The sequence below is a fragment of the Coregonus clupeaformis genome, chromosome 20 (genome assembly GCF_020615455.1).
Source record: "Coregonus clupeaformis isolate EN_2021a chromosome 20, ASM2061545v1, whole genome shotgun sequence".
NCBI classification, from domain to species: Eukaryota; Metazoa; Chordata; class Actinopteri; order Salmoniformes; family Salmonidae; genus Coregonus; species Coregonus clupeaformis.
Genome location: NC_059211.1, coordinates 16,827,949 through 16,844,487, shown reverse-complemented (window position 1 = coordinate 16,844,487; position 16,539 = coordinate 16,827,949). Strand labels below are relative to the sequence as shown.

The 16,539-nt window shown below is 42.8% G+C and overlaps 1 pseudogene; it reads right to left on the bottom strand.

Moving 5' to 3' along the window:
• Window positions 1-483: 483 nt before the first annotated feature.
• LOC121532928 lies at window positions 484-15,664 on the bottom strand (annotated as a pseudogene).
• Between the last annotated feature and the right edge of the window lie 875 nt (window positions 15,665-16,539).

Sequence of the window (16,539 nt, the reverse complement as noted above, 5' to 3'; positions counted from 1 at the left end):
AGAATATATATATATATATATATATATTATACATATACACACTGATTCATTTCATACACCCATATGTACAGTTTTTACACAGCAAAACACTTCAGTAGCAATCATATCCTGACAAATTACCATAAAGGTGTAAACTCTTCATCTATGAGCTGGTGATTAGCACATGTTATCCATTGAAAAGGTAACTTATCAAATTGTTGCACAATGTAAACAAGTGGAAGCTTTTCTTGGGAAACACTCAGAAGAATGTTTTTCACACTGGCTCAAGTGTCATTCGACCAGGACTAAATTTTTAGCAAACCAATCAAGTGGCTTAATTACGATCCCTATTAATAAATACTTGGAAAAACATCACAGGTTAAAACATTAAAATATGTTATTGCTCTTAGAGATTTCTACAGTTCAACCTCAGACAGTTGTATTGAGTGGAGTGGACATTACAGTAGTTCTTGGCTCCATTCCTTTTCAGACAAGGAAGTAAGCCTATGATAGGGAGTGCAGGCCAGGCTTGGCTTGTGGTGGCCTTGGAACATCTAGAGACAAAAGGAGAAGAAAAAACTGAAGTTGTATGTCGGACATAAAATCAGAATTTTAGTTCAACATGGTCACTGACAATGTACAAGACTGTGCATGATTTTAAAATCGACAAAAGCAACAAAAAATTAAACTTAAACAGGCATGTTAAGTAAATGTAAACTTCCTGCTGGCATTAATCACAAAAACAAATAACCCCCAGTGTCCACAAAGCAGGTATGGATATGGTCCAGTGTTAATTTTGGTACTCTTTTTAGATTTAGTCTAGTCAGTTATTTTGATATATAATTACGTCTTAGTCACATGTCATTTGAATAAATGATTATCAAAATGAGGAAAAGTGTGGGCCATTTTAGTCAACTAAATGCCCTTTCATTTGCCACATCACATTTGTGTTGCCTCATTAACCTATAGTAAACATAAATCACTGACTTCCATGTGCACAAACATGCATAACGCTGTCCTACCAATGTATTTGTCTGCATAACATCCTATTCCTCTTCCCAACAGCAGAAATATGACAAACATAAGATTAATATATGAGAATTATCTGGCCAGGTAAATTCCTAATTCATAGATATTGCACATTACATACAAAACAGCCAAGTGCAGAGAGAGATCTTGCTATTGAGAGGCTGCCGTCAGCAGACCTAAGGAAATGAGGTGGAAACTGAGCCACACTTCCTTACCTGCCAAATGTATGACCATATTAAAATACATATTTCCCTCAGATTATACAGACCCACAAAGAATTCACAAACAACTCCAATTTTGGTTAACTCCCGTATCTATTAGGTGAAATACCAGTGTACCATCACAGCAGCAAGATTTGTGACCGCTCGCCACTAGGGCAACCAGTGAAGCACAAACACCGTTGTGAATACAACCCATATTTATGTTAATAGATTTTCCCTTTTGTACTTAAACTATTTGCACATTGTTACCACACTAAGTAGATATATTACAGTGCATTCGGAAAGTATTCAGACCCCTTGACTTTTTCCACATTTTGTTACGTTAAAGCCTTATTCTAAAATGGAATAAATTGTTTTTTTTACCCCTCATCCAGCTACACACAATACCCTTTCCCTTTCCCATAATGACAAAGGAAAAACAGGGTTTTTAGAAATGTTATTAAAAATGAAAAACTTAAATATCACATTTACATTAGTATTCAGACCCTTTACTCAGTACTTTGTTGAAGTACCTTTGGCAGCGATTACAGCCTCGATTCTTCTTGGGTATAACGCTACAAGCTTGGCACACCTGTATTTAGGGAGTTTCTCCCATTCTTCTCTGCAGATCCTCTCAAGCTCTGTTAGGTTGGATGGGGAGCGTCGCTGCACAGCTATTTTCAGCTCTCTCCAGAGATGTTCGATCGGGTTCAAGTCCGGGCCACTCAAGGACATTCAGAGACTTGTCCCAATGCCACTCCTGCGTTGTCTTGACTGTGTGCTTAGGGTCATTGTCCTGTTGGAAGGTGAACATTGGCCCCAGTCTGAGAACCTGCTCCAGAGTGCTCAGGACTTCAAGGTTCTCACTGTACCTTGCTCCGTTCATCTTTCTCTCGATCCTGACTAGTCTCCCAGTCCCTGCCGTTGAAAAACATCCCCACAGCATGATGCTGCCACCACCATGCTTCACCATAGGGATGGTGCCAGGTTTCCTCCAGACATGACGCTTGGCATTCAGGCCAAAGAGTTCAATCTTGGTTTCATCAGACCAGAGAATCTTGTTTCTCATGGTCAGAGTCCTTTAGGTGCCTTTTGGCAAACTCCAAGCGGGATGTCATGTGCCTTTTACTGAGGACTGGCTTCAGTCTGGCCACTCTACCATAAAGGCCTGATTGGTGGAGTGCTGTAGAGATGGTAGTCCTTCTGGAAGGTTCTCCCATCACAGAGGAACTCTGGAGCTCTTTCACAGTGATCATTGGGTTCTTGGTCACCTCCCTGACCAAGGCCCTTCTCCACCGATTGTTCAGTTTGGCCGGGCGGCCAGCTCTAGGAAGAGTCTTGGTGGTTCCAAACTTCTTCCATTTAAGAATGATGGAGGCCACTGTGTTCTTGGGGACCTTCAATGCTGCAGACATGTTTTGGTACCCTTCCCCAGATCTGTGCCTTGACACAATCCTGTCTCGGAGCTCTATGGACAATTATTTTTGACCTCAAGGCTTGGTTTTTGCTCTGACATGCACTGTCAACTCTGGGACCTTATAGACAGGTGTGTGCCTTTCCAAATAATGTCCAATCAATTAAATTTACTACAGGTGGACTCCAGTCAAGTTGTAGAAACATCTCAAGGATGATCAATGGAAACAGGATGCACCGGAGCTCAATTTCGAAAGTCTTATAGCAAAGGGTCTGAATACTTATGTAAATAAAGGTATTTATTAAAACCTGTTTACGCTTTGTCATTATGGGGTATTGTGTGTAGGGGAAAAAACTATTTAAATCAATTTTAGAATAAAGGCTGTAACGTAACAAAATGTGGAAAAAGTCAAGGGGTCTGAATACGTTCCGAATGCACTGTACATTTGAAATGTTTATTATTTTGCAACTTTTGTGAGTAATGTTTACTGTTCATTTCGGATTGTTTCACTTTTGTTTATTATCCATTTCACTTACTTTGGCAATGTAAACATGTTTCCCATGTCAATAAAGTCCATTGAATGGAGAGAGAGTACCACAATCACAAGATGGTGCCGCCAAGTAGCCTATTGGCAAAGTAGTATGGGTTGCAGACCTCAGTTACGTCATTGTTATTAACGTTCCAGACGCCGCAGCCACATTGATGTCCAAAAGTAGAACAGGAGCTAATGACTGTTTGGCCCAGTGATGTAGTCGAGTCATGAAACCTAGAGCGAATCGAGTCCCCTTTGCTCAAGTCCAAGTCAGAGTCATCAATGGTCGAGTCACAAGTCCCTGTGGAGTTCCAATGCTCTAGTCCTGGTCCAAGTGCTCAAGTCTGAGTCACTGGGTCCACATTATGAAATGTATTTATTTTCCCAGTCAGATATAGTATAGTGGCAAGAGGAAATGTAGTCATAAATAGTTTGCTATCCCTTTTCCATTCTTTCTGTGCCACCAAATGTTTGCATATAGGCTACTGGTAATGTTACCAAGGCCACGTTCAGTTGAAAAACTCTCAAACGTTGCAGATAGAAAACCCATGAATAGAGCCAACATTATTCCTTATTCAACATGTCAAGAGAGGCATGTTTGTTCTACATAGCATATTTGATATCATATCCTATATCATATCCTCCTGAACGCACACCGAGGTTGTTAGCTATAGCTAGCTAATGAGGTAACATGACTGAACAAGGTGTAGCCTAAACAAATGGTAAACGGTCCGGTCCGCAAGTAGCCTAGTTTTAGAACGGCCCGAGATATGCATTTACATTTACATTTTAGTCATTTAGCAGACGCTCTTATCCAGAGCGACTTACAGTTAGTGAATACATATTTTTTTTTATACTGGCCCCCCGTGGGAATCGAACCCACAACCCTGGTGTTGCAAACGCCATGCTCTATCAACTGAGCTACATCCCTGCCGGCCATTCCCTCCCCTACCCTGGACGACGCTGGGCCAATTGTGCGCCGCCCATGAGTCTCCCGGTCGCGGCCGGCTGCGACAGAGCCTGGATTCGAACCAGGATCTCTAGTGGCACAGTTAGCACTGCGATGCAGTGCCTTAGACCACTGCGCCACTCAGGAGTTAAATATGCTTTATGAATGTAGAATGCGGCCCGCCAATGCACGATAGAAAGAAAAAATGTAGCGCCGGTATGATGGGTCATATCTTTTGAAAAGAGGGAGACTTGGCTACAGAACCTGTATATGAAATGCAGTGGGAAAAGTGGGAGGGTTGAGCGAGACTACAAATTCAAACAGCCTACTTTTCTACAGCCTACTCAAGGGAGAGAAAAACATAGCTAGACTATTGTTTTAGTATTAAACTCAATGCTGTTTTTAATTTCTAAAGGCAGTTTGTGTTTCTTAACCAGGAAAAGGGTAGCTACTAAAAGGCTGGTTAGCTGAGGTGAAGCAAAAGAGTCGTCTGTGCGATGTGTCTAATCAGAGGCGGAGCGGAGCCTATCTGTCCACACTCATCGCTTGCTCCTCCGCAGCTGACCAGCTGATGTAAGCTGTGTTTGCCAGGTGTGACGCTTCCTTCCCATTGCTGAACAGAACTGTGCTGCTAATTTTAATTGTGCTTATCACAGAAAAGCTCTCAATCTCTCCAAAAACTCTTGTCCAGTCTACTTAGTCAACTTCAATGAAAATTAATTTTCGTATAGCTGTCATTTTTCTGAGTCTATTTAGTCAGTTATAGTCTCGTCAATTGCCACTGAAAAATAGGCATTTGACGAATATTTCTGTTGACTAAACTAACACTGATGTGGTCTTACCTCTGTTGAGGTGGATGCCAGACAACAGACCATGGAGGGGAATGCTGTCGTCTCGCTTCTCAAAGTACTTGGACTCCAATCCAGCAGGCACCCCGCTACAGGTTCAAAAAAGAGAAGGAAGAACAGAACTGTTGTGAAGGTAGAAAATAAGGCAGTAGGTGCAGACCAAAGGCAACATGGGTCTGAATTAAAGCCACAGAGCTCTTGCTGATGGTGATGCACCTTCCAATTAGATATGTGTATGTAAAAGACCATGGAGGGGAATGCTGACCATGAATGCTGACCATGTGGTCCTCTGTAGCTCAACTGGTAGAGCACGGCGCTTGTAACGCCAAGGTAGTGGGTTTGATCCCCGGGACCACCCATACACACAAAAAAAATGTATGCACGCATGACTGTAAGTCGCTTTGGATAAAAGCGTCTGCTAAATGGCATATTATTTATTTTTTATTTTATATTTAAAAGTGAGCAGAGAAGATGTTCCTGAACACTTCTAAGTTAATTCTGATAGCATAAAAACTCAACTAGAACCACACATGGAAGCCCCAGACAGAAAGCTGGACTCACTTCTCTTTGTTGGAGGGCTGAGGGGGATGCTGTGCAGTGGGGCTACTGTCCAAAGGAGACACGCCGGGCTTGGCACTCATGGGGTTAAACTGGACCTGCAATTCAGCCCCAGGTCAACACAAAGTCAGAATTCAAACAATACAGTTGCAACACTGGCCGAGAGTTAGGGACCTCAACATATGATTCTGAATTCTAGCTTGCCCCCTCGTACCACACCTCTTAGATTTCTATTGGTTCTTCCAGGATTCAATTACAGTCAATGTAAGGAAGTTAGTTGCTAATTATTAGAGTTTAGAGAAATTATCCAAATTGCTATTCATGTTGTGGCCCAAAGTAAAGTCCTGTGTCTTCGCAAAACCGCAACGATTTCAATACATTTCTAAATATAAACAAAAGTTTAATTTGAATTTCAGAGTAACAGAGGAAAGATGAGCGCCTGCCTTGAGTCCAGGTCCCTGGTTGTGTAGTGAGCAGACGGAGCGGCTGGACAGAGGGAGGCAGGAAAGTTTGGAATTTAGCATGGACGTGATGGGGTAGCCCTGTCCAGCTGAGGGGGGGAAACGCTTGGCTGTCGAGCTGAAAAGTCAAGCACACAACTGTAATTATGAAGTGCTTTGAGAGGCTGGTTATGGCACACATCAACTCCCTCATCCCAGACACCCTAGACCCATTCCAATCTGCATACCGCACCAACGGATCCATAGATGACGCAATCTCAGTTGCACTCCACACTGCCCTCACCCACCTAGATAAGAGGAATACCTATGTGAGAATGCTGTTCATTGGCTACAGCTCAGCTTTCAACACCAGTTCTACAGCTATACCACTGAGAGCATCTTGACTGGCTGCATCACTGCCTGGTATGGCAATAGTACCGCTCTCGATCGCATGGCGCTACAGAGGGTGGTGCGGAGAGCCCAGTACATCACTGGGGCCGAGCTCCCTGCCATCCAGGACCACTATATCAGGCGGTGTGAAAGGAAGGCACAAAAAATCGTTAAAGACTCCAACCACCCAAGCCATAGACTGCTCTCTCGGCTTCAGCATGGCAAGCCGTATCGGGTGCATCAAGTCAGACACCAACAGGTTCCTGAACAGCTTCTATCCCCAAGCCATAACACTGCTAAATAGTTAACAAAATGGCTACACAGACTATTTTTATTTTGCACTCTCTCTATGCACTCACATTGCCCTACATACTGGCACTCCAACACACACAAACATTCACTCCATCATTTGCGCACACACACACAAACATAATATGCACATACATTTATACTGATTCTACACACAAACCCACTCGCATACAATCATCATATAAGCTGCTGCTACTCTGTTTATCATATATCCTGATAACTAGTCACCTTACCCCTATACATACACTACATGACCAAAAGTATGTGGACACCTGCCCGTCGAACATCTCATTCCAAAATCATGGTCATTAATGTGGAGTTGGTCCTCCCTTTGCTGCTATAACGGCCTCCACTCTTCTGGGAAGGCTTTCCATTAGATGTTGGAACATTGCTGCGGGGACTTGCTTCCATTTAGCCACAAGAGCATTAGTCAGGTAGGGCAATTAGTCTGGGCTCGCAGTCGGTGTTCCAATTCATCCCAAACGTGATTGATGGGGTTGAGGTCAGGGCTCTTTGCAGGCCAGTCAAGTTCTTCCACACCGATCTCGACAAACCATTTCTGTATGGACCTTGCTTTGTGCACCAGGGCATTGTCATGCTGAAACAGGAAAGGCCCTTCCCCAAACTGTTGCCACAAAGTTGGAAGCACAGAATCGTCTACAATGTCATTGTATGCTGTAGCGTTAAGATTTCCCTTCACTGGAACTAAAGGGGCCTAGCCTGACTCATGAAATACAGTCCCAGACCATTACTCCTCCTCCACCAAACTTTACAGTTGGCACCATGCGTTGGGGCAGGTAGCGTTCTCCTGGCATCCGCCAAACCCAGATTTGTCCGTCGAACTGCCAGCTGGTGAACCCTGTATATAGTATGCTTACTTACTTTATCGTGTTCTTATTTTTGTTCTATCGTATGTTATTTTTAGTATTACATTGTTATTAATTACTGCATTGTTGGGTTTAGAGCAAGCAAGAAAAGGCATTTCACTTTACTTGTGCATGTGACATTAAAACTTGACTTCTGGCAGAATGCCATTATATGATATCTGATGGCAAACATTTAGTAGTGAATTGCATACAAGTGTAACTTCATCACTTCATGTGAGCCGCACAACAGAGACTCGCCGATAGATACAGAACGCTATGAGAATCACCGGCTCCCACTTTCTCCCGTTGTTCCATTTACAAACAAACACGTGACTGTTCCCGGGGAACTACAGTAAGCTTCATAATGTAAAATAATGTGACAGGTGAAATAAAGAACGCAATCTGCTATATCTCCTTAACCTATTGCACAAGTTGACTGCAGGTATTAACTTAAAAAGTAGCTCAAATATAAACGTTTATTTAAAAACGTCAAATAAATAGTTGACGGCATTGACAGTATGAAAATCCATCCCGTGGCTTTTTCCAAATACCCCGGTATACATGATATACAGTCCAAGCCTACTCAGCAATATGACTTCATCTTTAACAGTGGGATGTCTGTAAGAAGGAAGTCATCCCCGCTATGCATGTTATCATATTGCGGTGTTTATCTTTAAAGGGGCAATCTGCGATTGGTACAGTATATCCATTTTTTGGACATTTAAATTAACGATATACCCATTGATTCTTGAAGAATGTAACTTATAAATGTCTCATGAGTTTAGTTCAACTGTCGTAACCCAAAATATAAGCTTGTTTTACTCCATTCTTTGTAATTGTAAACACACTGTTAGCCTCGAAACATGGTTAAAACTATCATTTTTATCCATAGCTCAGTCTATATTTGAGATTGGTTACATTTCTCCAGCTCTATCCCTCAGCTGTTAACCAAATGTGGCAGTGTGACTGCTTTGTTGTTGTTTAAACTGCAGATTGTCCCTTTGAGATAAGTGTTCATATAAAAAAAATAATTAGTCAAAGTTTAAAGTTATAAACACTGATCTAAAGTTGGATTACCTGGAAACAACTGCAATTCAAAACAAACACACTTCTCTTGATTATAGCAAGGCTAGAGACTGCGACCAAATGGTATCAAGCCGATATCTTACCATGTACCATGACATGCTTAACATGTGAGAGGCACCGCCTGTCCTCTGTCCAGCTGAGGCTGAGAGAGCTGGAGGAGTCGTCAACGTTCCAAGAGTCTCTGGCTTCCTGGATAGCTGGTTCTCGTTCAGCTGTTTGTTCAGCCAAATTATAACTGGGGGATAAAATGAAGCCTTGTTTTGACATTATAAAAAGGCACATTTCTATGATAAACACGACAACAAAACAGGCATTAAAATGTATAAAAAAACGTCTTGGTAAAGACAACAGCCAAAGTGCAAAATCATGTAAATTTGCTTTAAAAAGACCTTCCATACCATTCTCGTTTGTTTTCAGCACCTCCCTGCTTTCGTCTAGTTTCTTAACCGTCGCCTCCAACTGCTCCTTCAATTTTGACACCTACAGAGGATGGAAAGTTACAACAAAACAGATCAATCCCAACTTGATGCAAAGAAATAGGTCAATGCCCACGACTCTTTAAAACTTCGCTTGCACACGTAAATGCAAACACACATATGCATTGGGTCTTTCAGCAGCTATTTCTCCCCATTTTTCAAGTCCTCCGATTAGCATTTAAGGCAGAGGAATCACACCGTAAAGGACAGACACATACACCTCCTCATCTCTATGCTTGAGCTGCTGCTGAGTGTCTTGCAGGTCTCTCTGGACCTTGTGCAGCCTCTCCTGGGTCTCCTGGAGCACCTTCTCCTGAGACACCGTCACAGTGTTCTTCACCTTGATCTTCCCCACCAGGCCCCTCAGATCTCCCTGTAACTTCTTGATGATGCCATTGGCCTGGGAAGACAACACAAGGTTGTGTCAAGACAGTACTTTATCCCCACTCTCAAAGACATGTTCCTTCTCAAAGGGGATGTGATCAGCACCAAGACAAAATTGGTTTAAATATTTGGTCTCGAATAAGTGCATGAGTGGACAAGGACTTAGTGGATTTGAACTTGACTGGGTTGAGACTGTGACCATGTATTTTCAGACCATTACTTGACATGCATAATAAAAAGCCATGATTGGAAATTCAAGTAACCAACCTTTAGGAGTTCCTCAGACAGGGATTTTACTGTGGCTTCCAGTTTTCCTATTTGGAGTTGTTTGCTTTCAGCGTTCCCTTCTACACAAACACAGTTTCTCACTTATGATTCATCAATATTAGTTTTAACAAAATCCTGGTTTTGGACAGTATTGAGGGGGAAAATGTTCTCCATTTGCCTGCAGGACTCACTGCATACCTTCTGTTGCTGAGTGGCTTCCAGCACTTCCTTGGTGCGGAGCACGAGCTGGTCCTTGTCTTTGATCTCCTGCTCCAGGACGGCCACACGCGTCTGCAGCTGGTTCACCTGACGCTCCCTGTCGTTGCATTCCGTGTCCAGTGCACCGTTCTCCCTCAGAAGAGACAGGGCCTGCTGCTTCACTCGCTGGAACTCCTGTTCTCACACAAACACTTGTCAGCAGGTTCTCGACAAAATTGGAGGGCAACATTCCAATTTCTCAATCAAATCAGGAATTCAATATGGATGTAACATTTTTTTTTTTTTTTGTAATGATATTTATCCTATGAGTGTTTCAGACTTAAATGAAGTTAATACAGTCTTCACAAAAATGGCAGATTTTGTGACATTTTCCCCATACTCTAGCTCATCTCTCACCTCTTCCAGGCCCACAAGTTTGGCTTTGAGGTCACGGATGGTGGACTCAGTCTTGTATCTCTTCTCAGTCAGGTCCATGTTGGAGGCCTCCAGCTCAGCCAGCCTGCTCTGCAGCTGCTGGGTGCTCTTCATGTGGGCTCCCTCCAGCTCCCGGCGCAGCTGCTCATTCTGCTGCTGCAACTTGGTTTGCGTCTGCACAGGGTGATGAGAGCATATCAAAGAGATAAATCACTTATTTTAGAGAGACACTATATATACACACACAAAAGTATGTGGACACCCCTTCAAATTAGTGGATTTGGCTATTTCAGCCACACCCGTTGCTGACAGGTATATAAAATCAAGCACACAACCATGCAATCTCTATAGACAAACATTGGCAGTAAAATGACCTTACTGAAGAGCTCCGTGACTTTCAATGTGGCGCTGTCATAGGATGCCACCTTTCCATCAAGTCAGTTCGTCAAATTTCTGCCCTGCTAGAGCTGCCCGGTCAACTGTAAGTGCTGTTATTGTGAAGTGGAAACGTCTAGGAGCAACAACGGCTCAGCTGCAAAGTGGTAGGCCACACAAGCTCACAGAACGGGACCGCCGAGTGCTGAAGCACATAAAACTTGTACTCGATTGCAACACTCACTACCGAGTTCCAAACTGCCTCTGGAAGCAACGTCAGCACAAGAACGGTTCGTCGGTAGCTTCATGAAATGGGTTTCCATGGCAGAGCAGCCGCACACAAGCCTAAGATCACCATGTGCAATGCCAAGCGTCAGCTGGAGTGGTGTAAAGCTCGCCGCCATTGGACTCTGGAGCAGTGGAAACGCGTTCTATGGAGTGATGAATTACGCTTCACCAGCTAGCAGTTGACGAACTAATCTGGGTTTGGCGGATGCCAGGAGAACGCTACCTGCCCCAATGCATAGTGCCAACTGTAAACTTTGGTGGAAGAGGAATAATGGTTCGGGCTAGGCCCCTTAGTTCCAGGGAAGGGAAATCTTAACGCTACAGCATACAATTACATTCTAGACGATTCTGTGCTTCCAACTTTGTGGCAACAGTTTGGGGAAGGCCCTTTCCTGTTTCAGCATGACAATGCCCCCGGTGCACAAAGCGAGGTCCATACAAAAATGGTTTGTTGAGATCGGTGTGGAAGAACTTGACTGGCCTGCACAGAGCCCTGACCTCAACCCCATCGAACACCTTTGGGATGAATTGCGAGCCAGGCCTAATCGCCCAACATCAGTGCCCGACCTCACTAATGCTTGTGGCTGAATGGAAGCAAGTCCCTGCAGCAATGTTCCAACATCTAGTGGAAAGCTTTCCCAGAAGAGTGGAGGCTGTTATAGCAGCAAAAGGGGGGGGACCAACTCCATATGAATGCCCATGATTTTGGAATGAGATGTTAGACAAGCAATATCCACATACTTTTGGTCATGTAGCATATCATATATCAAATAGAGAAAAAACATGTAAGCTCTTATTCCTCCTGATGTGGAATAGACTTAAAAGGCAGTTTATAGTATGAGATATGACATGATACCTCCAGAGCCTTCTCCCGCTCCCCAGTGAGGTCCTGAGAGTGTAGACAGACAGGTTGTTTGGCTGGTCCACTCTGACCGCAGCTTGTCCAGTTCTCTGCTCTTCTCTGACAGAGTCTGTAAGACACACGTGCATAAGATGTGATTTTGATCAGAAACAAGATGTTACATCAAGGGGTTATCCAAACCTGCCTGGATTTTCATATTTCATATTGCTTTACCAGTTGTGCGTCGCCAAGCTTCCTGGAGAGATCATCTTCAGTCTTCTTCAGCCTCTGTTCCAACTGCTTGTTCTCCTCCTGACAGATCAAATGGGGGGATAACAGGGCTCAACATTATTAAATGTCAGGGACAAGTCAAAAATAATAATATTGTTTTTGTAAATCTGACAAGAAGAATATAGATTTAAGTCGTCTGAATGGACAAGTAATATATATATATATTTTTAATCACTATCAAACAATTACGCCAGCATTGGAATAATATTGAAATCGATTTTTCATGTGCATAAATTAAAAAGCCTACATGTCAAAGTGTAGGTGATATGCATATTGTCTACAGCCTCATGTCCAAATTGATGCTGACATGAGGGAGGCGCCAGAAAATGTAGCTATACTATAAACGAGACTTTTAATTACATTAATATAGGCTTAACGACAGTCATGTTTGACAAATATAATGAAGGATAATTAACATGAATGTCTAAAGGCTTGATTCTGTGACATACTCGAGGCATGGTTCGTTCAGATCAAATGGTCACAAGAGCGGAGAGTGAAGGACAGTGCCTGTTGCGCACTGCACATCACCCACCTTGAATCTGAGCGGAGGCGGTCAGCATTTTGAAACTATTTAACCATAAACTTAATTGTTTAAAACCTGAAAGTTGTGTCATTTTATGAAGCATGTCTTACCTTGTTTCAAAGTAGCCTAGCCAAAATACAACCATAGAAATGTTGAGGGAATTATTTTATTAACACAGGCTAATTTGCCATTGAAACCAGCATTTCTTATGTTATATTGGTTTTCAAATCAATTTTATTTTATCGTCCAACAGCCAAAGACACAATCCTAGTCATAATAGTAACCCATGCTAGTTGATGCATCTTTAGATCTCCCCTCTTAATTTCTAACTGATATTTTCATCTCGGTCACATGAAAGCACTCTCGCGTGCGGTGCGCTTTTGAGAATGGTGTTTTCCAGCTAATTGCATTTTGGAACATTCGCGCATAGCCTACAGCCATGTGAGCATTGATGAGCTTATAATATAAATAAATAAATAAAACTATCAACATTAAGCTAAACGGTCTGATCTGTTGCATCAGCTTCATTGCTTTAAAAAAATATATATGTATGTGCACTGGTTGTATGAATTTTGGATCGGTTGTCCCAGAACTGTCCCACAGACTGTTTTGTATCGTCCCAGGGACGACGGGACACCATTAATTTCTAGCCCTGGAGGGAATGATTTTATAAACACAAAAAAAGTATTTGGTTGTAATTGTAGAGCTTTTGGACAAGTAAAAAAATCTGTCCTACTGGCAAAAAAAGTTAGTGTCAAGCCCTGGATAAGTTAATATACGTGGAAGAAGTTACTCAAACTGTATTATTCTGTCGTCTGTCTGGCCAGACGGATTCTCAGAGGTTCTTCATAAGTCTGCTATTGACAGCTAGCCTGAGGGAGTTACAGGAGATTCACTGACCTTTACACAGGACAGACAAATCGCCAGGTACTTCTTGATCTCGATGTCGGTGCCATGTAGGAGCTTCAGAGAGAGGTGCGTGAGGTGCTTGAACGCATTGGTCTCCACAACATTGAGGTGGGCGGGGCTGTGGTCTAATACCGGGATGATGGAGATAACAACTGGAGCAGAAACCTAGGGAAAGGAAAGCACAGACATGTCACATATCCATGATCTCAAGGCCAGTGAAGACAATTAACGAGCTGAGAGAAAATGATCTCCTCACCTTGGATACTCTTCGTCTTGATCCGAGATACACTGGTTAAGCAGGTCTATAAACTTCTGAGGAAAGGACGCAAAGTCTACCAACAGGCCCTGTTGAACTTTCAAACTGATGACAGAGAAGACGTAGGATTAGTGTATGCTCACCAAATGTTACATTGTAGTGGGCACAATTACTTTGTTTAAATTAGAAGATACCTTTGAAAATCCTCCTCTGATATTTACATTTACATTTTAGTCATTTAGCAGACGCTCTTAACCAGAGCGACTTACAGGAGCAATTAGGGTCAAGTGCCTTGCTCAAGGGCACATTAACGTCATTTAGCAGACGCTCTTAGCCAGAGCGACTCACAAATTGGTACGTTCACCCTATAGCCAGTGGGATAACCACTTTACAAATATGGCAAGGTTGTACAGAAAATAAGAATCGGTGTCATCAGTCAGTCTCACCAGCAGATCCTATAATGCCCAAAGTTGTGTAAGCTACAGTGGCTAAGTTACTACTACCTTGAGGAAAGGAGACATTTTGGAAAAGCAGAAGTGATAGGGAATCATTTTGAACACGGGAAGTGCATCGATAACTCATGTCAATCATGAAGGTGAATCCAGTTGCTACATTATGTTTGCAGGTTAGCGTTATACAACCAGGATGTGGCTGTAATGCTTGTGCTTCTCCATAGTGTTGTACCATGAAGTGAGTGACTTTTGTTGTTGTTGATGTCTGTACACAGGAAGTCGACCCGCTATATGATAATGTTATATTGATGCGTATCAGTCTATTTTGAAGTTGGATCTCATGCATGCCCACAGTAGCAAGCAATGTATTTAGAGATCAATGTACTGGTTTCTGAAACATTGCTATTCACACTAGAAAGAGGAGCGAAAATACGGGTGCAAATACTGTAGGAATAGAATCTAATCTTTCAAAATGCAAAAGGTTACGAGCACTTACCCTTTTGTGGACTGGATTTGTCGTCAACTGAAGCTCAATGCTGACTCTGATATTTGCTCTCCTGTAATGTAAAGTTAAAAAGAGGCTTTCAATGTCTTTTAGTCGTATTATACAACAAAATGAAGACATTTCTCATCAAGTGCCACTCTCGGAGTGGCGAAGATGTCATTCACGACCATAGAAATTCACGTTACTGAACATGTTAGCTATATTAACGTTACCTAGGACGGTTGTCTGTCGTATGTAACTAATCACTAATGTCAAAACACGACTATGTAAAATATATGAGCTATCTAGGCCGTAAAACATTTGTCGACATCGCTTGATATCAAACTAACTATCCAGCCAGGCAAGAAGGCTAGCAAGCGAACTTAACGTTACCTTTCTTCGCAATTTTTGCATTTCACTTGCAATCGCTTGTTGAAAAGTGTTTCTGTCATGATTGTTTCATACGCCAAAAGATGTGTCCAAAACGTATGACTTTTGTTAAAAATAGGCTCTTTCATTTCGAGTTTGGCGCTTCTCCCCCGCGAATGCCAGTTGAGGAATGCCGCGTTCAGAACAACTGGGAACTTGGAACTCGGAAATCTCCGACGTCCGACTCCAGTACGTTTAAGACAAGTGGACACTCCGACTGGGAAAAATCGTTTTGAACGGTCATCCAACTCGGAATTACAAGTCGGCAACTCGAGCATCTTTCTAGAGTTCCGACTTTCTGCCCTGATGATCACTGACTTAATGATTTGGCCTCGTTTTTTCCCCAGTTGTCTTGAAAGCCCCAGAAGCATCGGCTTGAGAAAGGGGCGTAGGAAGTAACGTCGAAAAAGTATGTGCGCGTTCCAGATCGTCTAGACTGCAGACGAGTGGTGGAGCATACATTTGAACAGTTTTACAGTCAAACTACTACAACACCAAATTACCTACACGCCATGGAGCTCTACTACTAGTACTGGCTATAAATTAGTAAAACAGCATTCGCCTGGTTAACCTGAAGACTGATGCAGCCTCGTGAAATCTAAGTGACCTGGAACGCGTCCCAATTCTACGGCACTGTAGTTTGATGACGTTGTAACGGTAGGAAAGATGGAGGTTCCCACGGCAGACGGCATGGAAAAGCATATTTTGGGGAACATGCTAACGCAGCAAGTAGAGCAGGACACAACCACACAGTTCGACACAACTGCAAAAGTATTTCCAGCAAGGGCTAGCTATTACCGTTCTTCTTCTTCCATAGTATTATGATGGTCCCCAAACAAACGTTAGAGGTGCATGCCGCCACCTACTGTACAATCCATAATACTTGGTGATGCAAAAAAAGAAAAATACCCTGCCAACACCATTCCACTATTTTAACCCTATCTAATCCTACACCAGACCGATGGCGTGAGAGGACGGGGCACTACCATTCAACACCCCCTGTAACTCTACTGCAGTAAAATATTGTAATCCCAAGTACTTCTCTGCAGCAGCCACCGCAACAAATCTATTTTCTGTGACTTACGTTCCATTTCTGCGGTATAGTTGATAACCATCGCCATGAACGCTAAGAAACCAACCTTACTGAAGCACATATTATTCACTCTGTATTGGCCTCGGCCTACTCTAAGGACCCCTCACCCTGTACCCATCTTCCTCTACTACTCTCATCACTGCCTCAGCATAGGACACCTTCTGTACTACTCTCATCCTGGCAACCTCAACTTGCCTTTCTCTCACTGGACACTTCTGATCTCCAGCACCATGGGTAA